General features: G+C 48.8%; 1 protein-coding gene and 1 long non-coding RNA gene across 2 annotated transcripts in view; one reads left to right on the forward strand and one right to left on the reverse strand.

Annotated features, from left to right (window-relative positions):
- Positions 1-12,744, forward strand: part of MAPKAPK3 (MAPK activated protein kinase 3) — a 32,136-nt gene that overhangs the window by 9,529 nt on the left and 9,863 nt on the right. The gene's annotated exons all lie outside the window — the stretch shown is intronic.
- LOC128592023 (uncharacterized) overlaps positions 578-12,744 on the reverse strand; it is a 50,443-nt gene continuing 38,276 nt past the window's right edge. The window contains exons 2-3 of the long non-coding RNA XR_008381744.1: positions 12,590-12,731; positions 578-1,583 (exon numbers count right to left, since the gene is read on the reverse strand). This is a non-coding gene — a long non-coding RNA (uncharacterized LOC128592023). The remainder of the gene's footprint in view (positions 1,584-12,589; positions 12,732-12,744) is intronic.

The raw sequence follows: 12,744 nt of genomic DNA on the forward strand, positions 1-12,744 counted from the left end.
TCACCCTAAAGGGCAGAGCCTCTTCCCCTCCCTTCCTCATGTCTATGGCTCCATAGATGATCAGGGACTAGGAAAGTCTTCTAGGAGCCAGGTAAGTGTGGCGGCCTTGGGAACCCTGTGGCTGAACAGGAACAGGAAGGAGAGAGGGGCTACAGGCTCGGGGAAGCTGGAATCCTGGATGGTCAATGTCCCTGCCATCTGAGCAGGGTGATGGCTGTTTCTGCTCATCTAGGCCTATGTGGGGAGCTGCAAGGATGTGGCTAAAGCCAAGGGATGCAGGCAAGGATGTGGCTAAAGCTAAGGGATGCTGAGCTGATATGATGTAGGCTTCAGGAAGGGCAGTGTGGAAGGGTAGGAATGGAAGTTTCCCTAGGGACTCTGTGCCAGTTTCTGGAGTTGATCCAGTGTATCCACCACCCCACTTTTTATTCCTTTGTCATCTCTGTGACATCTCCTCCAGAGGAGAGAGACCAGATGTCATTCTTCTGAGAGTTAGATTTGGGGTATCCTCTTTCCAGGGCTGGCCAGAGGCATGGCCTGCTGGGTGCCTCAAAAGGGGTCACCCCTGCTTGGGGAGGGTGACACTGCCTCTGTAACTCTGTGTCAGATGGGTGGGCATCACTGTAGCACAACAGGCTAGTTGGGGGCACATATTTCATGGCTAAAATGGCGTTTCTCCACTGAAGGGACATTATTTCTGAGATTACAACAAAACATTTGTTTGGTAAAATTTTCCTATCTTTTGATGAAAATGTCCTATTTTTACACTGTTATAGAGGAAATAGAACCAGGGTAATGTTTCACAAATTATGTAGCTGATCTTGACAAAAAAAAAATCCTTTTTCCTCTGAGAAGTTAAAGGAGGATAATAGAACCTGATCCTCTGAGTATACACTCAAGGGGCTACCAGGAGATCTCTGTGGTGTCTCTCCAGCCTCCTGCAGAAGGCTGTGGGCAGAATGCTGAGATCCCACACCTGTCCAGGGGCAGAGGGAGTTCTGATCCTGCCACTTGCTGTGTAACCTCCGGGCGAGAAGAGGCGGCCATAGTTCTCTTTGGGTCTTCTTTCTCCACCTATAAATAGGTGTTCTATGTAAGGAGAATGCAAGCGCAGTACACAGATGGGAGCTTGGGCTCAGGGAGCTTAAGAGTTTGGCCTAGAGTCATACACTTTGCAGAAGGGGACATTGTTCAAAAGGATGCGTGGAGGAATTGAGGAATATAAAGGTATCTGCCACCTGGGAGAGTGAGGGGCTGCCACTGGGGATTGGGGGTGTGCCACCTTCTATAGTTGACTGAAACTGAGAGCTGGGTTAATTCCCTGGGTTGGGTCTCCAGCTCTCAGCCTTGCTCCTTACTCCCCAGAGTTCATCCCCTAAGATCAGCCACCCTCTCCCTTCCCTGGAGGGTCTTTCCCCTCTTCACTGTGCCTTTCACAGAAAAGCAGGATTCACAGACTCATGATTCTTGGTCCACCTTTGAAATGCTCAATATGGCCCTCCCGCTCTGAAGATCTGAGACCATTTTCTGTGACCTACTGGATGGGAAGGACTTCTTGAGGCTGTATCTAAAATTTTCTGGTTCTGAAAAACAAGGAGGGAAAGAAAGAGTATAAGGCCACCTCAGGAAGACCCAGGAGTCCTCAAGCAAACCTTGAAACCCATTTTCTTTATTTATTTTTATTTTTATTTTTTTTTATTATTAAATCATAGCTGTGTACATTAATGCAATCATGGGGCACCCTACACTGCTGAAACCCATTTTCATCTAGGATGTTATATCCCCTCAACACACACAATATGGCCTTTTTACTGTGTTAATCTGAGCTCTATGTGTGTGCTTTCATTCTATCCTCATGGTCTCTTGGAAACATGAGTACTATCACTGTCCCCACTTTCCAGATTGCCCAGTGAGGCACAGAGAAGCCTGCCTAAGGTGAGTGGGGGATAGAACTGGCCTCCGTGTGCAGGTCTGTCTGCCTTGAACCCCTGTGGCTATAGCTAGTCTTGCAGTGCGTGGTCACCCAACTGGCACGTATTCCCACTGTCCTTCCCCCTTCTTGCCTGGGATCTTAGCTCTCAGCTCCCTTTTCTAGAAGCATTCTTCCCCACCCGCCAACCTAGCATTTCTGCCTTCATTTCCAGGCTGTCTGGGACTGGCAGGAAGCAGACAAACTGAGTCCATTAAAATTTAGAAAATTGGGCTAGTCTTATATTCCTGAAACTTGATTTCGAAACTTGTTTTGGCTCTCCTGTCAGCAGCTCCTCCCTATTCTTTCAGTACTCTGGTGGAAAATGGATAGGGAGGTTCCCACCCCATCAGCTGCTACCCCCTTCCCCATCAGGTGTTCTATCTAACCTTGGCCTAGAAGGAGAGTGGTTATGTGGGGGTTCTCCATGCTCCTGGATTACCTTCGGAGGGGCTGGCCTTCCCTGTCTTGACTACTTTGCCAGGTTTTGGCTCTGGAAAGAAAGGATAAGGGAGAGAAAGAACCAGGGCCAGTTTCCCTAGGTAACATATCCTCTTCAATTGTCCCAACTGGCAATGACAAATTCATTGACCCCCAAATCCACCTATTTGGGAAGAGGTTTTCGAGGCTGTAAAAATTTTCTGGTACTGAAAAATAAGCCCAGCTCTGGTCTTGGCTCTTAGGCAGGGCTAGTACATATTTGCAGGAGTTAGGAAGAGGTCTTTAAACAGAAAGGCCTCTCTGGGGATTAGAGTTGAAACCTGGTTTCCAAAGAACTCTCAGACTTGGAGGTGACCATGCAAGAACCATGGGATCCAGAGAAGTCACAAAACCTCCTGAAGCCTCAGTTTCTTCAGCTGAAAATGGTGGCCAAAGATGTGGTTGTGGAAAAGCAAGAGCTAATGGGTGAAACATGCCTGGTATGGGACCAGGCTCATGAACATCTGCCATTGTTGTAACAGTCACCAAATAGCAGGGCCCAGTCTAGACCCAGGAGCTTGTGGCCAAGCTCTGGGAAGAAGTAGCTGGGTCTTCCCATTTTGTTTTCCCCAGGCTAGTGTGGGGACGAGTGCATGCTCCGAGCCTCCAAGCTGCATGGAAAAGGGGTGAAGTAGCTGTCTGCATAGTCCTCATTGCCTAGCAGCCAACAGTTCTGGGTTCCAGTCTTTATTTAATTATTTTTTTGAGACAGTCTTAACTTTTGCCCATGGTATAGTGCTGTGGCATGCCCTAGCTCACAGCAACCTCAAACTCCTAGGTTCAGGTGATCCCCCTGCCTCAGCTTTCTGAGTAGCTGGGACTACAGGCACCCACAACAACTCCCAACTACTTTTTCTGATTTTAGTAGAAATGGGTCTTGCTCTTATTCAGACTGGTCTTGAACTCCTGAGTTCAAGCAATTTAAAAACCCACTGTGTCCAGCCTGGGTTCAAGACTTGACTCTATCACTAGCTGTGTGACTTTGGCCAAGTCATTTTATCTCTCAGAGTGACATTTCCTCATAAGTAAAAGGATTCTGGTGGTTTTTCTTGGGCTGTGGTATGAGATTTGGTATGAGATGTGGTATGAGACACTGTATGAGATGGTGTTAGCAGAAGTACTGGCTTAGCACCAGGCAAAGACAGTTGTTATGAAGGGGGCACTAATCCTACCTAACTCTATCGATTCTATGAGCATCCTCCTGGGACCTGGGCATTTGGGGCCAGTGGTACCATGTAAGCTGACCTCCCTGGAACTGAGCCTCTAGGGAGAAAAGGTAAATGCACAGGGTGAGACAGAGGACGGACTGTGGTTAGAACTTAATGAAGTGAGGTCTGATCTGGCGTGAGGCCAAATAATCCATAGCTGCCAAATTGTTTCCATTAGCTCACTTAATGAGCTATGAAAGCTAGGAAATGCGTCTATGAGAGAATAATGTCTTTGACTTTAATTTGAAACCGTGACTAAAAGTTAGATTTGACAATACTGTCAGCTCTCCAAATAGCACTGGTGCCCTTTGAAGGGGGTGTGATGTGGAGTGCAGGGGCGGGGCTCCAGCTTTATAGAGAAGATGCTCAGGTCTTAAGAAGGAAATACCTGATTTTGAACCCTGAATTCAAGGTCAGTCCCATTCAGATGTCTGCCCCCAGAGCAGAGACTGAGGCTGTGGCCCATGCTCTGAGTGGTCTCAGTAACCTGCAATGGTAATAACCCTCATAGGTGCTAGTAACAAAAGGCAGGGATGGTTTCAACAACTGGCTATAAAATGAATCCTGCTATTCCAGAGGTATCTCTTAAAAAATTGGAGCTGTGTCCCCATGGGAAAACAATCTCAAATAATCATATAATTGGGACCATGAAGGGGTCAATCTTAGAGATGGGTAAGTTTAAAACTTTTGTCAAGGATAGAGTGTGGCAGATTCGAAGTGTTTTTTTTTTTTTATCTTAGCCTCCCTCTGTAGAGAAGAGGTGTTCCCCACAATGAAAAGAATATGTGCGTGGATTGACTGAGCTCAGGAATTCGAGACCAGCCTGACCTAGAGCAAGACCCTGTCTTTAAAAATAGCCAGGTGTTGTAGTCCCAGCTACTCAGGAGGCTGGCATCTGTAGTCCCAGCTACTCAGGAGGCTGAGGAAAGAGGATGGCTTGAGCCCAAGAGTTTGAGGTTGCTATGTGCTATGATGCCATGGCAATCTACCAAGGGTGACAAAGTGAGACTCTGTCTCAAAAAAAAAGAGGCTCAGTGCCTGTGGCTCAAGTAGCTAAGGCGCCAGCCACATACACCTGAGCTGGCGGGTTAGAATCCAGCCTGAGCCCGCCAAACAACAATGACAGCTGCAACCAAAAAGTAGCCAGGCACTGTGGCAGGCGCCCGTAGTCGCAGCTACTTGGGAGGTGGAGGCAGGAGAATTGCTTGAGCCCAGGAGTTGGAAGTTGCTGAGCTGTGATGCCACAGCACTCTACCCAGGGCAACAGCTTGAGGCTCTGTCTCAAAAAAACAAAACAAAATATAACAAAACAAAAAAGAATATGAGCCAAAACCTAATTTTTTCTTTTTTTTTTTTTAACTTTTTTTTTTTTTTTTGTAGAGACAGAGTCTCACTTTACTGCCCTCGGTAGAGTGCCGTGGCGTCACACGGCTCACAGCAACCTCCAAGCTTTTGGGCCAACGCGATTCTCTTGCCTCAGCCTCCCGAGCAGCTGGGACTACAGGCGCCCGCCACAACGCCTGGCTATTTTTTGGTTGCAGTTTGGCTGAGGCCGGGTTTGAACCTGCTACCCTCGGTATATGGGGCCGGCACCCTACTCACTGAGCCACAGGCGCCACCGGAAACCTAATTTTTTCTATAACGTTTGGTTCAGTTCTGCTGCCTGAGTGTCTGGTGTTAAGCGTATTCACTGTGGTTTAATCTTTAGTGTTTCAGCCTGTCCTCACCTGAGGCTGGGATGAGACCCCCTCAGGTGGGAGATAGTGATGAAGGGACATGACAGTCCTTACTTCTTTTCTCTCTGTCCTTGGGCACAGAATAAAGCAGGAATCCCAAGAAAGTGAAGGGCTTGGTGACGTCACCTCAGCACTTCTGGTAGATGTGCCATGCTATGGTACCATATTCTGGCCTCAGTTTTTATGGGGCAAATCCCTTTTAGAATTTGGTCTTGGAAAAAGTTCAATGAAGGTCTGTGCCTCTCTTCATGGGATAATAAAAGTAACAGAGCCTATATGATTTCCTTCTTTGCTAAGACCTCCAGGAAGCTCTGAATTAAAATTTATCTTTGTTTATAGTTATGAATTTAAATGGGTTTCTGATGCATGTTATCTTTCTCTTTACTCTAAAAAGAATCTTCTGTTTTGGCTCGGCGCCTGTGGCTCAAGCGGCTAAGGTGCCAGCCACATATAACTGAGCTGGTGGGTTTAAATCCAGCGTAGGCCCGCTAAACAATAATGACAGCTGCAACCAAAAATTAGCCAGGCATTGTGGCGGGTACCAGCTACTTGGAAGGTAGAGGCAAGAGAATCGTTTGAGACCAGGAGCTGGAGGTTGCTGTGAGCTGTGATGCCACAGCACTCTACCCAGTGACAGCTTGAGGCTCTGTCTCAAAAAAAAAAAAAAAATAATCTTCTGTTTTAACTTTATTTGGCATTTATCATATTTTAGCATTATAAAATGCCTGAAATCCTATTATCAATAAGCAGGGCATGTGGAACTAATGGGACTTGGAGTGCTTCATAAGGCAGTGAGAGGAACTAGATCCTTGGTCTCCAGGAAGAGGATCCCTTTGCTGTAGTGCTGCCGTCTCTCAGGATGTGAGTTGTCATGAAATCCAGAGTTTCAGCTTCTTAATTTGTTACTGCCTCTTTTAATGGGAGAGATTACAAGACGGCTGTCTTCCTCCGGAAAGCGTGGGTGTTTGGCAGAAGCCACAGAGCAGCCTGGTCAGGGCTGTAGGTTAATTGGATAGGGGTGTGAAGGTTGGGGCTTTGGTGGTGGGGGTATTGGGAGAGGCTGCTTGTTCAGACTGGTGGCCTCAGTACCTCCTGTGTGTGAGAGACAGATGGAGATACTGTGAACACTTACTTGAGAAGAGCCCAGCTCTGGGGTGAGCTGGATAGGGATCGTGATATGCAGGTGGGCATGTGGGCCTGGGTAGGTGGTCCTTCCTGGGTTGGGAGATGGTTGGAGAATGGCATCAGAGGCTGGTTCTCAAGAGTCACTGCAGACATCCTAGCTCTGTTTGATACTCTAGAAAGAAAGAATGCTTTTCCAGCTCTGGGCAACAAGAGGTGTTGGGCTGTGCAGTGGAGATGGGGCCTCAATGGGAGAGAACGTCTAAATGGAGGTATCTAGGCTTGGTATCTAGGCTCTTGAGCAAGGCTGTCACAGAAGGACACCCCACCCCCAGTCTTTCTTGGGCATCTCTCTGTAGTGTTCTCTGCTAGGGACTTCAGAGAAATAGAAAATATTTGGAAAATAGAAGAAAGGGACAGATGGATGAGTCCCCCTGCCCCAATGCTCTTCATACCCCCATGGCAGGCAGCCTACACATTCATGTATATATGTGCCACTCCTAGGTTCCCAAACACTCTCAAGCACCCCCAACACTCCTTCATATGTACACACCCACACATTCATGCGCATGCACATACTTATTCCAGAAGAAGTTTCTCGAGTCTTGTGCAAGCTGTGGCTTTGGCCAGTGCCTCTCCAACTTGGGGTCACCCCTCCTCTCACCTTGCTTCAGGGAGGGACTGTCTGGATGCTCTCACCAAAGTCCCATTCTCCTCCTTCTTCCAGCCTTGCTTCTTCCAGCCGGCCACTACAACTAGGTGGCCCCAGGGCAATGACTTCATCCTTCTGAACCTCTGTGTCCTCAATTTGTAAATTAGGGCTAATGGTCCCCACCCTGCTTGCCTCACAGGGTGACACCAAGTATTCCCATGAGATAAGGGACAGCAGAGTGTTTTGGAAACTGCAAATTGTTTTCCAAACAGGCGGATACTGCTGTTGTTTTCCTAGCTGTGGAACTCAAGAATTCCTCCACTTGGCTTGGTGCCCATAGCTCAGTGGTTAGGGTGCTGGCCACATACACTGGGTCTGGTGGGTTTGAACCTGTCCTGGACCTGCTAAACAACAATTCCAACAACAACAACAAAATAGCTGGGCATTGTGGTGGGTGCCTATAGTCCCAGCTACTTGGAACTGAGGCAACAGAATCGCTTAAGCCTAAGAGTTTGAGGTTGCTATGAACTGTGATACCACGGCACTCTATTGAGGGTGACACAGAGACTCTATCTCAAAAAATAAAAAAAAAAAAAAAAATAATAATTCTTCCACCTACAAGCCTTGTCTTTGGGTGGGAAGGGACATAGCGTAGAGGTGGTAATAAGGCCTTGCCTATTCTGAGCCCCCCATTCCACCTGGTGGGGCTAGAGGAATATGGGCAAGTATCTGTGTGGGGCATGAGCCCTTTTGCTCTCAACTTTTGCTGGGACTCATTAGATGGGGAGGTCAAGTAGGGATCTTGGTCTTCTAGCTACTGGCTCTGGGAGCCAGTGAGAGAATTTGGCAAAGGAAAGTGAGGGGAAAAGGCAGAGGTAGAAACTATTACATCAAAGCCTGAGGCCAGAGTAGTATCTTTTGTTCAAGAAAATGTCATCTCAAATGCGGTGGTGGTTGAGCTTCAGCTCAGATACAGCAAGAGTCCCTTTCCTTAGGAGAAAGCCAGGAAAGAGAAAGGAGAAGAAAGGAGAAGCCTTTCCTTCTACCTCATGGGTGGTGCATCTGTGTCTGTGTGTGTCTGTGTCAGGCACTAGCTGGAGCTACCCAAGTGCCATCATAGACTCTTTATCTCTTACGGACCCACAGAGAGCTCAGGAGACATAGATAGGACAGGAGTGAGGCAAGGGGAAGGTCTGTTGTGTTATCAGAAGCCCCCTCCCATCTTCTTGTCCTCCCACCTGTGACCTTGGGCCAATACACTACTTCCCACTCCAGGTAACCCCCAGGGGGCTCAGGTATGTGGATATGGCGTCCTGGGTCTCCATGGAGGCAGTGATGTGGGAGCAACTACTTGGAAAGGAGCCTTTCCAAGTGATGGTAGCTACTTGGAAAGGAGCCTTTGTCCAGAGATTCCCCTTGTTACCCCACTTTCTCTCCCCACCCCGTACAGCCCAAGCCTTGCAGCTTAACACTGGGGAAATAGAGGCCCAAGAGGAAAAGGGACTGGCCTGTGGTCATATTGAGAATATCCTATGTTCTGGCCCTGTGCTTATTCCCATGCCTGGGAAGATGGAGTTCTTGCTTGGGGGCACAGTTCCACAGGATAATGGGGAACCATGTATTTCTGTGAATGAGGCCAACTTGTAGCAATGCTTCATGGGCTGGATGGGATCCTTGGAAGAAGAGTTAAAATCAGGTTCAGCAGAGAGGGTAGGTGAGATACAGGCTACTCTTAGGCAGTGGGAGCAAGTTTGGCCAGATTGTTATGTCTCCTATTTGTTAAGCCTTCCTGGGGCCTTCTCAATTTAATCTTGTCCTCATTATGGGTTGTAAGGGTTTTTTCCTTTCTTCCCCACTTGATAGATTTGTTCAATAAATCTACAGGTACAAATATTATCTGAGTCAGTGCTCTATGCCAGGCCCTGTGCCCCAGTACTGGGACCCATAGGTGATCAGGCTGATTGCCCGTGCCCCATGGGCCCACAGTCTGATGAGGAACGCAGCATGGTGGCAGCCTGGCTGGGAGAACAGCTGTGCTATATGGGACCAGTTACTTCCCCTCTCTAGACCTTAATTTCTCATTTAGAAAATGGTGGTAATGGCTCGGCGCCTGTGGCTCAAGCGGCTAAGGCGCCAGCCACATCGTCCTGAGCTGGCGGGTTCGAATCCAGCCCGGGCCTGCCAAACAACAATGACGGCTACAACCAAAAAATAGCCAGGCATTGTGGTGGGCACCTATAGTCCCAGCTACTTGGGAGGCAGAGGCAGGAGAATCCCTTGAGCCCAGGAGTTGGAGGTTGCTGTGAGCTGTTATGACACAGCACTCTACCCAGGGCAACAGCTTGAGGCCTGTCTCAATAAATAAATAAATAAATAAAATAAAATAAAGAAAGATAATGGTGATAATAAAGTCCTTTCTTCCTAATATTTACAAAGTGCTCCAAATAGAGCCAGCACATTGGCAGCGAGAGGTCTGTGTGTGCATGTTTGTTTGAAGAGTTATCAGAGGAACAAGCTAATTGCAGGTCGTGAGCAAGTGCTGCACAGAAGGTAAAAGGGGCAATGACGTGGGAGTTTTCTGGGTTGCTGGGAATGCTTTCCATCTGATGGGAGTGTGAGTCCCAAGGATGTGTGTAGTCGTCAAAACTCACTGAATTGCACTTTTGAGATCTGTGCCTTTTACTGTGTGAAATTGTACCTCAATAAACAAAGCATATATGGAAAGATCAAAAAAGAATGAAGAGAGAATGAAGGGTGGTCAGGGAGTGCTACTAAGAGGAGGTGACATTTAGACAAGTCTTGGAGGAGAAGGCTCTGGCTATGGGGAAGAAAGATTAGAAAGCTGAGACTGGGTAATTGGGGCTATGTTCAGGATCAGCTTGAGGGATAGGAGTGATAGCCCAGGGGATTTCATGGCAGAGTGGGCCCAGGTCCAGGGTCTGGTCCCTGTGATCTGCCTTGCAGACAGGCCAGTGGGGGCATTCCCTGTGCCTGTTCTCAGGGCTTTGGCACTTAGAGAAGGTCTATTTTTATCTGTGAGAAATGAGTTCCTAAATATGGGCTGAGTGGGGCAGGAAGCCTCAAGAGGCTCCACCACAAGGCAGCTCCACCTGGCGTTCTACCTCAACAAGGCACAGGGTGCAGGCCCAGGCTGTGAAACTTTCCGGCCCCGCCTAGTCCATCTGCCTCCTTCCTACTCTCCTTCCCACACCTCCCATCTCCCTGTAGCCCCATGTCCATCTTCCCATCCTTTGTTTGCTCATGAGGACACTGTTTCCTGCTAGGCCCCAGCCAGGAACCCCCAGGTCAACCTGACCTGCTCCTGCCCCCAAGCTACCCCAGCCTGGTGGGAGGAACAGAGGCAAAAATGTGGGCAGAGGTGCTAGGAAGACTTTGCAAAGGCAGAGACATCTGAATTGAGCCCAAAAGCTTCCTCAAAGAAGGAGTTGACTCAATGGAGAGGGAGATGGGACAAGAACACGATGGTAGGGGCTAGCACAGGCATAGACACAGAGACTTGAAGGAGTAAGGCCTGTTTGGGAGCAGCATGTGTTATTGTTCTGGCTAGAACAGAAAATGTTTGGGGGCTAGAGGTAGTAGGAGATGAAGTGAGAAAGAAAGGCAAGTCCTGGATGCCAGGAGAGGAAGTGGCATTTGGAGGGTGTGGGGAAGCAGTCTATGGCCTCAGGTGGAGAAGAGTCAGAAGGAGAGAGAGAGAGCTGAGGACCCCACTAAAAGCATTGCAGCTGTGAGCCTAGAATTTGGAATGAGATGTCACAAGGTGTGGGTGGGGGACAGAGCCTGGGAGGCCTGTAGGGGAAGACGAGGAAGCAAAGAAGGAAAGGGCATGGGAAGGCAGGAGGACTAGGATGCCCCCTAGCTGGAGTTGCCTGCTAGTTGCCAGTGGAGGCAGGCTGGTGTGGTGAGTGGGTGTGACTGAGTTCCAGGAGGCAAGGCATCATGAGCAGGGGATCCATGGCCTCCAAGTGGTGGCATCTGCTCACAGCTGCCTGCACATTCCCAGCCTGGTCTGTGCCCAGGATCCCAGAGCCGGTAGAGGGGCTTATCCAGCCCCTGGCTCTCTGAACTTCTTGTGCTGCCTGTATTCTAGGGTGGGGTTGAGGGGAACAGCTCTAGAAAGGGAGGACCGACCAGGAAAGGAACAGCAGATTCAAGAAACTGCTGCCTTCCTGTCCCCTCCTTGAGATACTGCCCTGGCCCAGTTTGCCTTTATCTGGAGAGCCTGCCCCCAGCCCCTGGTGTCCTGTGTAAAGTGGTCTGATTCTCTCCGTCCTGCGGAGGGTGGTCCAAGGGTCCTGATGGTACTGAACAGGGCAAGGGTGATCTGAGCTCTGGCCTTGAGCATTAGCTTTCCTCAGGGAGCACACTGGTTGGGCCTTGAGTGAGTAACCTGTTTGGGGAATGGCTTGTTCCTGCTCTCCCTATTCTGGACCATCTCATTTCTGTGATTGGCAGCTACAGCCCAGGGCTGAGTTAACCTGAGCAAAGCTGCCTTGCTATGATGCACCCTGTGAGGATGACTCCTTTTTTTTTTTTGAGACAGAGTCTCACTATGTCACCCTTAGTAGAGTGCTGTGGTATCACAGCTCACAGCAACCTTAAACTCTCGGGCTTAAGCAATTCTCTTGCCTTAGCCTCCCAAGTATCTGGGACTATAGGTGCCTACCACAATGCCCGACTATTTTTGTTTTTTTTTTGTAGAGACAGAGTCTCACTTTACCGCCTTCAGTAGAGTGCCATGATGTCACAGGACTCATAGCAACCCCTAGCTCTTGGGCTTCCGTGATTCTCCTGCCTCAGCCTCCCGAGCAGCTGGGATTACAGGCGCCCACTACAATGCCTGGCTAAATGCTCGACTATTTTTTGTTGCAGTTGCTATTGTTGTTTAGCTGTTCGAACCCACCACCCTCAGTGTATGTGGCTGGCGCCCTCACCACTGTGCTATGGCACCAAGACGATGACTCCATTATTACTTCATTTTATGGAGTTGTGGGCTGCAGCTTGGAGCTGTGAAAGTTTGCCTAAGGTCACAATAAGTCATTGGACGAGTTCAATCCCAAACCTACATTTTTCCATCCAGCTGTCATCTTCCTTAACTAGGGTACTCCCTAGCCCCAGTCTGTACCTCTGGGTCCTCACCTGTGGTCTCTAAACATGAGATGAAGGTAGAGGATGGACAGCCAGGTCACCCTAAGGTGATCCCATCTCTCTAGTAGTGAGATGGCATTGTGGCTCTGGTCCTGCACAGGAGCTTCTAGGGAGGCTACAAAATTACCTACGTTACCTTAGAATCTGGGGAGTGACTAGGTGGTCATAACCAAGCAACTCATTTTGGAAGCACTTTTCTTGGTAGTGGCAGTTTTATTCTGCCCATTCCTGGAGAATTTGAAATCTTAATTACCTTTATTTATGTAGGAGTGAGGTCTTGCTTCCCTCCACTCTGGGCTGGGTTTCCTGGTGACAAATGGACTGATGGACACAGGCTTCAAGCCCTCCTGCAGGAAGCCTCTCTTGTTTCAGCATTCTCCTGGTTACCCTGAAGCCTGTAGGGCAGAT

Source organism: Nycticebus coucang, chromosome 8, assembly GCF_027406575.1.
Source record: "Nycticebus coucang isolate mNycCou1 chromosome 8, mNycCou1.pri, whole genome shotgun sequence".
In the NCBI taxonomy this organism is placed as follows: Eukaryota; Metazoa; Chordata; class Mammalia; order Primates; family Lorisidae; genus Nycticebus; species Nycticebus coucang.